The sequence below is a fragment of the Stigmatopora argus genome, chromosome 5 (assembly GCF_051989625.1).
Source record: "Stigmatopora argus isolate UIUO_Sarg chromosome 5, RoL_Sarg_1.0, whole genome shotgun sequence".
Classification (NCBI taxonomy): Eukaryota; Metazoa; Chordata; class Actinopteri; order Syngnathiformes; family Syngnathidae; genus Stigmatopora; species Stigmatopora argus.
In genome coordinates this window covers 20,237,554-20,252,151 of record NC_135391.1, presented here as the reverse complement: position 1 = coordinate 20,252,151, position 14,598 = coordinate 20,237,554, and the positions used below count along the sequence as shown (strand labels likewise).

Here is a 14,598-nt window from a genome sequence, read left to right as displayed (position 1 = left end):
GATCGAGCCAAATGACGTGCAGGTCTGTCTTCTCCCACTTGGCCTTCTGGATCTGGTCCTAGATCATGGCAGAATGCTCTATGCACCTTGGAAAGCCCGGGATTCCTGCCTTTTGGCAGTTGGTATTGATGTAGCCATTCTCTAGAACAGGGTTGGGCAAACTTTTCGGCCCGGGGGCCACATTGACTTTAAAAATTTGACAGGCGGGCCGGGTCAGCACAAGATACGATACATATAAAAAACTGCATCCGTTAACAATACATAAACAAACATAAACAGAAAAAAGGACTAAAGTATGAACATAATCATCACTCATCTGGGATTTATGGGGTGCTTTCTTGGTTTTCATCAGACTAAAGGTCTGTTCACACATATGTAGAGCCAAATAACACCAGAATCTTCTGTGCCATCTTCTGGATGTTTGGAAATTTGGATGCACTTAATGAAGCCTAAAACTCAGAGACTTTCAAGGAGTTGAACTTGTCACATTGGAGATCAATCAGTTCCAACTGCAACTCCTGTGGAAACATTTTCGGGTCTTGTGAGAAAGGACATGACACCAGCTGTCAATTTTTCCAAAATCACAAAACCGACGGCAGAATTGCTCATGCAGGTCATCCAATAATTTCCTGTATTTTGACCGCATTAAAAAAGTATTAAAAAAAATAAAAAAACAAAAAAATTATAATAATTTGGACAGCGTCGGCGAGCCGGATTAAAAGGCCTAACGGGCCGTATATGGCCCGCGGGCTGTAGTTTGCCCATGTTTGCTCTAGAACAGGGGTCCCCAAACTTTTTCCTGTGAGGGCCACATCACTTTTCCCTTCTCTGATGGGGGGCCGGTGTCAGTTTGTAACAGAAAAAGTGTGACGATCGTAGGGGAGCTTAAAAAAATATTTTTTTCCAGAAAGCCACACATAACCAAATAACCCTTTCCAGGTTCTTTACAGAAAAAAGTCAGGAAACAAATAATAACACTATTAATGAAATAAATAAGAACTAAATAACCCTCTCTGAGTTCTTGACAGAAAAAAAACAGGAAATAAATAAAACTATTTATGAAATAAATAATAACTAAATAACTCCCTCTGGGTTCTTCATAGAAGATATTTATTCCTAATATATAAATCCAATTCAGAGTTGCTCCCCTCCACAGCTCTGGGTCAAAAAGAACAATTCTCAAACAGGTTGCACAGTTTTTATATGCTTGAATAGTCCGCGATGGTCCCAGGGCTCCGCCCTCACCTCTGATCGTCCAGATGTCTCGGTAACACTGTGCTCATGCATGCATCACGCATGCACCGGTGGACGTGCCCGCGTGCATCAAAGGGAAACACTCTCCCTGCGCGTGTCACCAAAGAAGCAATGCCAAGCCCCGCTTCACTGGGATGATTTGTGGGCTCAGCGGGGGTGCAATGAACCAAACACAAGATTAAAACGTCCAGTCTTCAAGGCCAAATAGGAAAAAAATCCGATAGCGTCTCTGGTATTGTTCAGAGGGCCGGGTCAAATGTGCTGACGGGCCGTGTCCGGCCCGCGGGCCGTAGTTTGGTGACCCCTGATGTAAATGAAGGGAATCAAAAGGCAAGTAAAATCAGTCAGGATTTTCATCCAAGAAAACCCAAACAACACCACCATTCAGGTCAAACCCACCTTTGCTCTGTCAGCTGTTGGTCAGTTCCTGTCCACAGTTGCAGCTAGGAACCACATATGATGTTGGTTCGAGGTAGTGTCCAAGCATCTGTAACTAAGCATAGAACATGAGCGACTCATTCACCTTATCCATTTGCGTGTGAATGTCCACCAGCTCCCGTCACATCAGAACATGTCGGCTGGCAGCAGGCGTCGTGGCTGCCACAGCTGTTTTCATGTTTCTGCTTCCTCCTCCAAAACATAAAGAAGCGTCTTCTTGAAGGCAATTTAAGTTCCACTAGTAGTTTTCATTGTCTGTGGGAGCAACAGTAAATTGACAGTTGTTGTGTACTGACATTCTTGAAAGCAGCTGGTCCGGTGAAGAAGGTAGATGAGCGCTTCCTTCTGGTTTTCTTTGATGGACCTCCAGTTACGATTTCCCGACTTGATTTCTGTCCATTCAATTCTCTCTAGCCTCAACTAGCTCCAAATTCAGCTTCTGCATATATTTAAACTTTAGCATTCTAAAAAAACCATTTACTTCCCTCTCGTTTCATCATTTTGTTTCGTTTCAGTTCCATCAAGATGTTCTTTCCGAAAGCCATCAAGGGTAATGATGAAAGTCAAGTCTGTTCTGTCGTATTTAAGTTTTAATTCGATTTAGGGCTAAAAATGTCCGTTCCCGGTTGTGACAGGCTTGCTAGCTTTGGAGTTGTCCGACCTTTCTTAATGATGTCCAGCTTTTCCTGAAAAGTCCGTCTTGAAAATGTTTTTGACAGTAAATCTGCAACCAAATCCATTTCTTCTCCTCCTTCAGCCATTTTGGGCTAGCTAGCTAGGTCTGAAATCCCACACCCACTGCGGCCCTTTGTGGAATAGTTTTCCCAACCCTGGGTTAGCGCGTCGGCCTCACAGCTCTGGGGTCCAGGGTTCAAATCCAGGTCACGTCCACGTGTGTGGAGTTTGCATAGTCTCCCCCGGGCCTGTGTGGGTTTCCTCCGGGTACTACGCTTTCCTCCCACATTCCAAAAACATGCATGGGAGGCTGATTGGACACTCTAAATTGCCCCTACGAATGGGTGTGTGTGCATGTTTGGCCGTCTCCCTGTGCCATGCGATTGTCTGGCCACCGATTCTGGGGGTCACCCGCCTCTTTAAGCTGGGATAGGCTCCAGCACCCCCACTACCCTAATGAGGATGAAGCAGTTCATAAAATGAATTGAGTGAGTATTCATGGACAAAATATAATCAGTCTGTGTTTCTGATATTTTTTAGGCCAGCAGAGAAGGCTTTGAAGGCCCTGACGGTCTACCACTGGAAACTTTGGATAAATTAACATCTGTCATAATTTAAAAACTTAAGTGTAAGTGCTGTGAATTACTATTGTTTAAAGTTTTTTTATTTAAAAAATGAGTTTCCTCATTGTTTTGTAATTGAGTCTATTTAATTTCTTTGTCCCAATTTCCCCTGCTTTGCATTCCAAGGTATAGAAGTTGATGGGGTGCATAGGAACAGGTTCACTACTCAAAATGTACGTTTTCCATGGGGGTCCACCAACTTTGACCGCAATATTCACCAAACAATGAACGCGTCAATAACTCAAAACTCGTTTTGCGCCCTCATCGTATTTATAAATACGTTTCTTTATAAACACAGTGTGGTGACTATCTTAAAGCGATATGCACACTGATACATGGTTTGCTGAGGGAGCTCAGTACACGCACCGGCACATCTGCGTCGCTGGACCCATCACTACTGTACAGGCTATTGAGAGCATATGATTATTTATTTTTTGTGCACTTCATGGTGAAGCTTCGAATCTCATTATACTTGCATCATGACAATAAAAGCATCCAATTAAATTTGTCATTTGGCGTTTGTTCTTTTCTACCTCGTATCTACGCGCATGCTCGTTTTTCTGTTCTGAAGGGTTTTTCGATGACAGACGGAGGCATACTGACACACTGAGATACTGAGATTCAGGATCGGTTCTCACACCAGCATGGTTTTATTGCAGGAGCCAAAACTCCTCTATAGCTAACTCCTGCTTATATAACGGTTTTCAGCAGGCAAAGGTGGGCGTTAATTTGAATATTCGTGGGTTTGTTTCAGTTTAGAAAGGAGTTCCAAATATGGAGTTCTCTCCTAAGGCTAGCTAGTCTTGTTAATTAACTTTGTCTTATAACCCAGGCCTTGAGAATAATGGCAGGATCTTTCAGGCTTGAATTGAACTATCTCTTGCCTTTCTCGACAACCAGAGCTAACGAGAAATAATTATGCGTCCCAAGATAAGTGTGGAATCTGTAGGACAAAGGAGCACTTGTGCACCAAGTATGAATACATACTATGTGACTTGAGTGATAATACAAACAAGATACATGAACAGCGTGAGTGTTGGAATAATGATTAAAACCTTTTGAATCATTATGAGTAATATTTAATTAAAATAGGAAAACATCTTTCAACATAACTGCTTACATTTGCAAGGAGGTGCCTTGTGACGTCGTCTTAGTCCACAAGGCATTCTGAATTGCAGTAACTGAATCATTGTATTTAATCGCGACACTCGAAAAACATGTTATGTAATCAGTACAATAACACCCTAGATGGTTAGAAAAACAACTGTGAGAATAGCCGAAGTAAGCATAAAAGTTGAACAAGGCACCCAAACAACGGTGTGAGGAATTGCATAATATTTTCATTATAAGGTAAACAAAGCATTCTAAAGTAAACCAAGCAGTATTATAATGTAAACAAAGCAGTATTATAATGTAAACAAAGCATCCGTATTTTCAAACAATAATGCGATTATCGCCATCCGAAAACAATGTGTCCTCGAGCTGTGGGGCCTTGAGGAGACGATGGGGAGGAAAAGTGTCTGTGGTCCCATGAATTAATTTATAGCCTTATTACTTATTAAAAATGCTTACAACACATATAGAAACATTCCATAATAAATCTAACAGTGAGTAAAGTCAGAATGGTTACAAGCTGGTGAGAATATACATTTGAGCAGTGGCGGGCCGTTTATTTCACCCCTGGACTTTCAGCAGTGCTACGTCTAAATCAATCCAACCCTCAATAACTATTTTACAGTGGTGGACCATCAGGGCCTGCAAGGCCTTCTCTGCTGGCCACAATAAATCTGAATGACCGACTGATGATAATTATATTTTGTCGATGAATACTTAAATAATTCCAAATTGTTTGTCAGCTTCCTCTCATTGCTTTTCTCCTGGTTGTGCTGCTATCAGGTGTGGGTTTTCATATTTAAGCACTTAACCAATCACATTTCAGCCATTATTTGTTGCCAGAGTGAGAAATCTACCTGGAGGCCTGGACAGTCACTTCTGCAGGCCTGTAGCATAAAATAAACGTCGATAAATCTGTTGCTTTCACCAATCAGATTTCGAGTTGGCGACACCATGCGTCATCACTTTCACAAACTGTGATTTGCTACTGATAGAGTGGATGACCCAGAGCTAGCAAGCTGTATCTGTAGCAAGCTGCACAAGCAAATATTTTGTTGATATTTTGATTTAATAGCAGTTTTGTCAACCCACAATGGCTGAAGGAGGAGAAGAAATTGATTTGGTTGTAGATTTACTGTCAAAGACATTTTCAAGACAGACTTTTCAAGAAAAGCTGAACATCATTAAAAAAGGTCGGACAACTCCAAAGCTAGCAAGCCTGTCATAACCCGGAAAGAGGTTTGTCCACCACTTTCAGCTCAATAACTACGAGAAGTAGCACTGGCTCACAGGTTCCGAGGAACACATATTTGGAACAAGAAAATATGAAGGCAAATACGTAAATGACCGTATTGGATACAATAAAAGTATTTATATCAGTGTCAGTTGAGTCTGTCAACTATGTTTCCTGCAAGGAAGTCCAACAGGTGTCAGTATTGTGTCTGCGGACAGGGGAAGTCATAGCGAGTGCGAGGTGCAGAGGGAAAACACTGTTGGGGTTACTGGCCAACACTTAAATAAAATCGGACATAGAGAGCACACTGAGACAGAAAGAATGACATTTTAATCGCGTCTGCAGAGGGGGGGAAGCGAACAATTCAGTAGTTGGAGAATGTGCCTACTCTCCCGCTCCTCAAAGTTATCTCCCGAGCAACTCTGGTTTCAACTGCATTTTTATTGGGGTAGAACACATCACATAGAAGGGGGTGGTGTACAAAATAAGGTGTAGTGCACGTTTTAACCAATAGGGGTCAATAAAATTCTATTATAGTGACTAAAATACATCATATCAGTGCAAAAGTGTGCAAGATTAAATATAAGAATACAATTCATATTTCACATTTCCCCCCTGAAGTAACTAAAAGAATTTTCTTTAAACACATCAATCAAATCTTTTATTAGAATCGTCCACGAGACGGGCAAAGCACATGAGTTGATAGCGTAGACAAGTCGTTGGTCGTAGAAGGAAGTTCGGTAGCCGTGAAGTCCGTCGGGAAGTCCAGAGTGGAGGGTACAAGGGGCGAAGGCAAAGTCGTTGTCCGTGGTCCGTGGTCGTGGGGCTGAGCGTGGTCGGAATCCTGGGTGAAAACAAGAGGTCGTAGATCAATAAGGCAGGCAAGGAGAATCGCCCACTCCATTAGTTGATTCATTGGCATGGTTCGGTATGTGACACAGTACTTCTGCACGAACCCTTTGATTTGGGGCTGGAGCCCTTCCAGGAACCCTTGTCTCAATTGGTCTTGGTACGCACCTTGCTCATTTTAGTCTTCTGCAATCCCACTGTGGATTTTGAACACTTCTTCAAATCTTGCTCTGAATTTATGAATTCCTTCTCCTTGTTCCTGCCTTGTGGCTCTGATTTTGTCATAGCATGGTGTTGGACGCCACGTGTCTCATACTCGGGTCGGGACTCTTTCCACCAAGTGCGTTAGGTCTTGTGAATTATGGGGGTGGACTTTTCCTTGGTTGTTTCTTTCGTCGAAATCTCCTCTCACTCTGGCCCAGTTGTGTCCCAGACTCATGGCCCTGACAACAAATAATGGCTGAAATGTGATTGGTTTAATGCTTAAATATGAAAACACAGATCTGGCAGCAGTGCAACCGGGGGAAAAGCAATGAAAGGAAGCTGACGAACAATTTGGAATTTTTAAATAAATATTCATGGGCAAAATATAATTAAGATCAGTCTGTGATTCAGATATTTTTAGGCCAGCAGAGAAGGCCTTGCAGGGCCAGACGGTACACCACTGTTTCAAACAGACTTCATAATTAAACTGCATCTCACTACTTCACACTTTGCATTAGCTTCCAGACCGAAAAAGCACTCGAGTTTTCCCACGAGACAAACAGCTCGGGATAACGGCCACGGACAAACTGCCCTGTTTATCTTTCCTTCCAATGAAATTCCAATCAGCTGTTTAACAGCTTTGACCCGAGGCTTGAAAAAAAATAAAAAATGAAATAAAAATATTACAAAAAATAGAGCTGAAAAGAGGCATTAAAAAGGCCAAGGCAGCATATACTAAGAAAATTGAGGAGCACTTCACAGGAAATAACCCAAAGAAGATGTGGCAGGGAATACGACATATTACCAACTACAATAACAATAATGTCTGTTAACGCAGATGCCTCACTAGCGGAGGAACTGAAAAGTTTCTTTGCCCGCTTTGAGACTGACAAATCAGACCCAGTCTCAACACCCCCACCACCACCCTGCAGCACTGAAGTTCCAGGAACAGGAAGTGAGACTGGCAATGCGATCTGTGAACACCAGGAAGGCTGCTGGCCCTGACGGAGTACCTGGGAAGGTGCTCAAAGCCTGTGCTAACCAGCTGACTGGAGTCTTCACAAAAATGTTCAATTGTTCCCTGCAGCAATCCATTATTCCATCCTACCTGAAATCTGCCACCATTATCCATGTCCCCAAAAAGCCAACTATTGACAGCATGAATGATTATAGGCCTGTTGCACATGAAGTGCTTTGAAAAGTTGGTAGCCCGCCATATCAGGAATACAATCCCTCCCTCAGTTGACCCTCACCAGTTTGCTTATAGAGCAAACAGGTCCACTGAGGATGCTATCGCCATTGATCTACACACAGCACTGAGCCACCTGGAACACCAAGGGAATTACGTGAGGATGCTTTTCATTGACTATAGCACAGCCTTCAACACTATAAAACCGGACATTCTGACTGACAAACTCTCCCACCTTGGATTATCCTCTTCCATCTGCTGCTGGATAAAGAACTTCTTAACCAACCGACCACAAACTTTTAGACTTGGTCCCCACCTCTCTTCTTCCATTACACTGAGCACTGGCTCCCCTCAAAGCTGTGTACTGAGTCCTTTTCTGTACTCCCTGTACACATACAACTGTACACCAACCCACCAGTCTAACTCCATCATCAAATTTGCTGATGACACCACTTTGGTCGGACTCATCTCAGAAGGGGAGTCGGCCTTCAGAGATGAGGTCAACAAACTGTCTTCGTGGTGCTCGGTGAAGACTAAAGAAATAATCCTGGACTTTCGCAAACACAGCACAGATCTGGCCCCACTCCTCATAAATGGAGTATGTGTAGACAGGGTCCAGTCCTTTAAATTCCTGGGGGTCCACGTCACGGATAAGCTCTCCTAGTCTACAAACACCACAGCAGTAGTGAAGAAGGCCCAGAAACGACTCCATTTCCTCAGGGTACTCAGGAGGAACAACTTGGACACCAAGCTTCTGGTAACCTTCTATAGAACCACTGTGGAGAGGATCCTGGCATACTGCATCACAGTGTGGTACGCTGGAAGCACGGCAGCAGACAAAAAGGCCATGCAGAAAGTGATTAACACTGCCCAGAAGATCGTCGGCTGCTCTCTGCCCTCACTGGACGACATTGCCAGCCCTCGTTACCTCAGCAGAGCCAGGAACATCTTCGGGGACACACCACCCTGGTCACAATCTGTTCCAGCTGCTGCCCTCTGGCAGACGCTATAGGTCCCACAAAGTACGGAGAAATAGACTTAAGGACAGTTTTTCTCCCCACATCCATCAGAACTCTAAACTTGCGGCAACACAACACACAATCCCTTGTGTAATAACTTCGGGGTGAGGTAATATGAAACAACACACAATCCCTTGTGTAATAACTTCGGGGTGAGGTAATATGAAAAGATGTGTGAGGTAATATGAAAAGATGTTTGGGTGGTGATCTGCCTCCTACTGGCTGACTGAAGGTAAGTGAAAGACAGTGAGAGGTAAGTGATCCGCTTGGGGGGGTGATGCGATGTATCCATAACGGCAGAATGCCAAATTACGAGTCCAAAACTATAACTTATTAGGTCTTTTGCCGAGAAAACGCACCTTATGGAGAAGCACTACCAATTTCGTCATACGCAGTTGCTGGGTGTGATGACAATTAGGCTTTTGTTGTTGATGATGATGACAGGGCCTATGTCCGATTATTATATGTTTGTGTGTTTGTGTGTTTGTGTGTTTGTGTGTTTGTGTGTTTGTGTGTTTGTGTGTTTGTGTGTTTGTGTGTTTGTGTGTTTGTGTGTTTGTGTGTTTGTGTGTTTGTGTGTTTGTGTGTTTGTGTGTTTGTGTGTTTGTGTGTTTGTGTGTTTGTGTGTTTGTGTGTTTGTGTGTTTGTGTGTTTGTGTGTTTGTGTGTTTGTGTGTTTGTGTGTTTGTGTGTTTGTGTGTTTGTGTGTTTGTGTGTTTGTGTGTTTGTGTGTTTGTGTGTTTGTGTGTTTGTGTGTTTGTGTGTTTGTGTGTTTGTGTGTTTGTGTGTTTGTGTGTTTGTGTGTTTGTGTGTTTGTGTGTTTGTGTGTTTGTGTGTTTGTGTGTTTGTGTGTTTGTGTGTTTGTGTGTTTGTGTGTTTGTGTGTTTGTGTGTTTGTGTGTTTGTGTGTTTGTGTGTTTGTGTGTTTGTGTGTTTGTGTGTTTGTGTGTTTGTGTGTTTGTGTGTTTGTGTGTTTGTGTGTTTGTGTGTTTGTGTGTTTGTGTGTGTGTGTGGTGTGTGTGGTGTGTGTGGTGTGTGGGGTGTGTGGGGTGTGTGTGGTGTGTGGGGTGTGTGGGGTGTGTGTGGTGTGTGTGGTGTGTGTGGTGTGTGTGGTGTGTGTGGTGTGTGTGGTGTGTGTGTGTGTGTGTGTGTTGTGGTGTGGTGTGGTGTGGTGTGGTGTGGTGTGGTGTGTTGTGTGTGTGTGTGTGTGTGTGTGTGTATGTGTGTATGTGTGTATGTGTGTATGTGTGTATGTGTGTATGTGTGTATGTGTGTATGTGTGTATGTGTGTATGTGTGTATGTGTGTATGTGTGTATGTGTGTATGTGTGTATGTGTGTATGTGTGTATGTGTGTATGTGTGTATGTGTGTGTGTGTGTATGTGTGTGTGTGTGTATGTGTGTATGTGTGTATGTGTGTATGTGTGTATGTGTGTATGTGTGTGTGTGTGTGTGTGTGTGTGTGTGTGTGTGTGTGTATGTGTGTATGTGTGTATGTGTGTATGTGTGTATGTGTGTATGTGTGTATGTGTGTATGTGTGTATGTGTGTATGTGTGTATGTGTGTATGTGTGTATGTGTGTATGTGTGTATGTGTGTATGTGTGTATGTGTGTATGTGTGTATGTGTGTATGTGTGTATGTGTGTATGTGTGTATGTGTGTATGTGTGTATGTGTGTATGTGTGTATGTGTGTATGTGTGTATGTGTGTATGTGTGTATGTGTGTATGTGTGTATGTGTGTATGTGTGTATGTGTGTATGTGTGTATGTGTGTATGTGTGTATGTGTGTATGTGTGTATGTGTGTATGTGTGTATGTGTGTATGTGTGTATGTGTGTATGTGTGTATGTGTGTATGTGTGTATGTGTGTATGTGTGTATGTGTGTATGTGTGTATGTGTGTATGTGTGTATGTGTGTATGTGTGTATGTGTGTATGTGTGTATGTGTGTATGTGTGTATGTGTGTATGTGTGTATGTGTGTATGTGTGTATGTGTGTATGTGTGTATGTGTGTATGTGTGTATGTGTGTATGTGTGTATGTGTGTATGTGTGTATGTGTGTATGTGTGTATGTGTGTATGTGTGTATGTGTGTATGTGTGTATGTGTGTATGTGTGTATGTGTGTATGTGTGTATGTGTGTATGTGTGTATGTGTGTATGTGTGTATGTGTGTATGTGTGTATGTGTGTATGTGTGTATGTGTGTATGTGTGTATGTGTGTATGTGTGTATGTGTGTATGTGTGTATGTGTGTATGTGTGTATGTGTGTATGTGTGTATGTGTGTATGTGTGTATGTGTGTATGTGTGTATGTGTGTATGTGTGTATGTGTGTATGTGTGTATGTGTGTATGTGTGTATGTGTGTATGTGTGTATGTGTGTATGTGTGTATGTGTGTATGTGTGTATGTGTGTATGTGTGTATGTGTGTATGTGTGTATGTGTGTATGTGTGTATGTGTGTATGTGTGTATGTGTGTATGTGTGTATGTGTGTATGTGTGTATGTGTGTATGTGTGTATGTGTGTATGTGTGTATGTGTGTATGTGTGTATGTGTGTATGTGTGTATGTGTGTATGTGTGTATGTGTGTATGTGTGTATGTGTGTATGTGTGTATGTGTGTATGTGTGTATGTGTGTATGTGTGTATGTGTGTATGTGTGTATGTGTGTATGTGTGTATGTGTGTATGTGTGTATGTGTGTATGTGTGTATGTGTGTATGTGTGTATGTGTGTATGTGTGTATGTGTGTATGTGTGTATGTGTGTATGTGTGTATGTGTGTATGTGTGTATGTGTGTATGTGTGTATGTGTGTATGTGTGTATGTGTGTATGTGTGTATGTGTGTATGTGTGTATGTGTGTATGTGTGTATGTGTGTATGTGTGTATGTGTGTATGTGTGTATGTGTGTATGTGTGTATGTGTGTATGTGTGTATGTGTGTATGTGTGTATGTATGTATGTATGTATGTATGTATGTATGTATGTATGTATGTATGTATGTATGTATATATATATATATATATTGTTGGAATAATGATTAATACCCTTAAATCATTATTAGTAATATTTAATTAAAATTGGAAGACATCTTTCCCATATCTGGTTACAACTTGCAAGGAGCCACACTCAGAACGCGCCTTCGTTCCTGAGCATTTCTAACGTGCAGTCCCTCTTCTCTGTATTTAGTCGCACATAACTGAAAACATTTCAATGTAATCTGATTCAAAACAATTGCCATTATTAGATTTAAACCAAAACACCTGCGTAAGAATTTGCAGTATAAGCATAATAATTTCTTTTTAAGGTAAACTGCCGGCGTCCCAGATAAAACAATTTATGAGTCCTTCGTAGATAATTGCGAACTTGCATCTGGGTGTCTGGGTTGCAAGGTCTATCTCCCAGTAACAGACCTTGGAGGGTGAGGTGTTATGTCAACAAGCTGGAGCCAGCAGGGTGACCTCGAGTTTGTAACCAGTCTCAAATTAAAGACACTCTTATACAAAAGTAATTAAAATGCATACCTCTATAATATCAACATAGCCTTATTATTTATTAAAAATGCTTACAAAACATATAGAAACATCCCATAATAAATCCAACATATATACATATATATATATATATATATATATATATATATATATATATATATATATATATATATATATATATATATCAGTGGCGGGCGGTGCATTTTCTGGTAGCGCCTTCAATGTATCAATCCAACCCTCAAAAACTATTTTATGGCTATAAAACCTCTACTGCAGCTACAGCTGCGACACATAAAAAATAATCAATAAATTAATGCACAAAAATGGGGTAAAATCCACTTCCTAGCAGCATTTGAAGCATTTCATGATTAAATACAAATACTGGAGCTTTTCAGACATTAAAACCAGGCCAGGGGGTGATTTTCCCGGGAAAAGACAGCGATGAACGTCAATGGCGTACCGGCAAACATTGCCCGAAAATGGGGTAAAATCCAGCCGAAAACAGCATTTATTGATTAAATACAAATACTGGAGCTTTTTAGACATCAGAACCGGGCCCGGAGTATCATTTCCCCGGTAAAAAGACAGCGATGAACGTCGATACGTCCATACGTGAAATGACAAAAAATGCACTAAAATTAGGTGAATTCCACTTCCTAGCATCATTTATTAATTGAATACAAATACTGGAGCTTTTGAGACGTTACAACCAGGCCAGGGGGGTGATTTTTCCCGGGAAAAGACAGCGATGGACGCCAATGGCAAAACGGCAAAAATTGCACTAAAATGGGGTAAAATCCACTTCCTAGCAGCATTTAGTAATTAAATACAAACACTGGAGCTTTTAGGATATCAGAACTTGGCCCACAATTGAAATATTATTTAGGAATATAGCCATATTTGTAATTTTACTCACCAAAAATCCTTTTTACACAATATCCATCCTCCTTTCTTTCTTCCTTCTTTCCTATCGCCATCGAAGCTAATGATGAAAGTAGAGCCTGTCCTGTCATATTTCCGGCATAGTCCGTTTTGGAAATAGCATTAAATCAACACAACAATATACTATTTGCTTGTGGAGCTAAGTTAGCGCGCTGAAAGTGCCCCACACACCATTTTCCCGGCTGTAACAGGCTTGCTAGCTTCGGAGTTGACCGCCCTTTCTTAATGATGTTCATTTTTTTTTCTAGAAAAGTCCGTCTGGAAACTAGCTTTGTGAGCAAACAGAATCAATTTGTTTTTGCTTCTGCTTCTGTAGGCCATAGTGGGTGGAGTTTGCGATCTTGGCTGCCTCGGGTGCTGCTTTGGCCCGCCTACTAGCCAATCATAGTTTGTGAAAGCAATGACATGTCCCAGCCAGCAAAATGCTAACGCCTATGAAAAATCATTGTGGGGTTGCCAACTCGAAATCTGATTGGTTAAAAACAACAGTCTAGTTTAATGCAGCAGAGCCCGCAAGAACTGATTGTGAAAGCTTTGAGACAGATCTGATCTGGCAACAAATAATGACTGAAATGTGATTGGTTAAATGCTTCAATATGAAAACACACATCTGGAAGCAGTGCAACCAGGGGGAAAAGCAATGAAAGGAAGCTAACAGACCATTTGGAATAATAAGTATTGATGGACAAAATATATGATTCAGATATTTCTTAGGCCAGCAGAGAAGGCTTTGAAGGCCCTGACGGCCCGCCACTGATATATATATATATATATATATATATATATATATATATATATATATATATAACACAAGAAGACTTTTGGTCTTCGTGCGATTGAGGTCTCCCCTCTTACCTTTTTCCACACAGGTCCTTTTTGCCTGGGAGGTTTAGAACCATAGCATTGACGCCAACCACTCACACATACACCATATTGTCAATCAAATGGTAAGAAATCGTACCTCTTTTTACGGCCTTGGATTTCTCAATACGCTGCGCGGTGAGCAGCCAGCATGTGATGCTTTCTCCTTTGGCATCCTGCTGACAACGCCAATTCCTGGAGTGGAAAAATACACAACGCTCTCTGGTTGCAACACAGGAAGCAAGACCTACTTTATTGAAAAACTCGGCATCTTTTAAAGCTTGAGCATAGTGCAGTGAATGACATCCGCCGTCCTTCACAATCACTTCTGACATCTGAGCACAGTACAGTGAGAACGTGAAGGACATCTGCCCTCCTTTGTCATCGTTTTGGCAATATCTTAAATATTTTAGGTCAGCCCGACCCTGCCTCATGAACACATGATGCTCTCTGCCACAATAGGTGTTATCTAGACTAACGGGCGCCTCAATATTCCACAATAATCACTCAAGCCATTAACCCTCCTAATTGCTATTGCTTTGCTTTATTCAAATGACTTCAGAAGTGTTAGTTCACAGTTCTGCAATAGGAGCTATTGTAAACTAGAATTTTTTCTAGCATCTTTGTGACATCAATGACATCATCAATGACGGGAGATAGATGCTTGAAAGATGGTTTTCAGGCCTCTTCAATTACCGTATTTAAACG

General features: G+C 41.6%; 1 long non-coding RNA gene across 1 annotated transcript; it reads right to left on the bottom strand.

Annotated features, from left to right (window-relative positions):
- Positions 1-4,863: 4,863 nt before the first annotated feature.
- Positions 4,864-14,079, bottom strand: LOC144074810 (uncharacterized). Its single transcript, XR_013300384.1, has 3 exons — positions 13,991-14,079; positions 6,355-6,629; positions 4,864-6,181 (listed from the first exon to the last, which is right to left on the bottom strand). It is a non-coding gene; the product is annotated as an uncharacterized LOC144074810 (long non-coding RNA).
- Between the last annotated feature and the right edge of the window lie 519 nt (positions 14,080-14,598).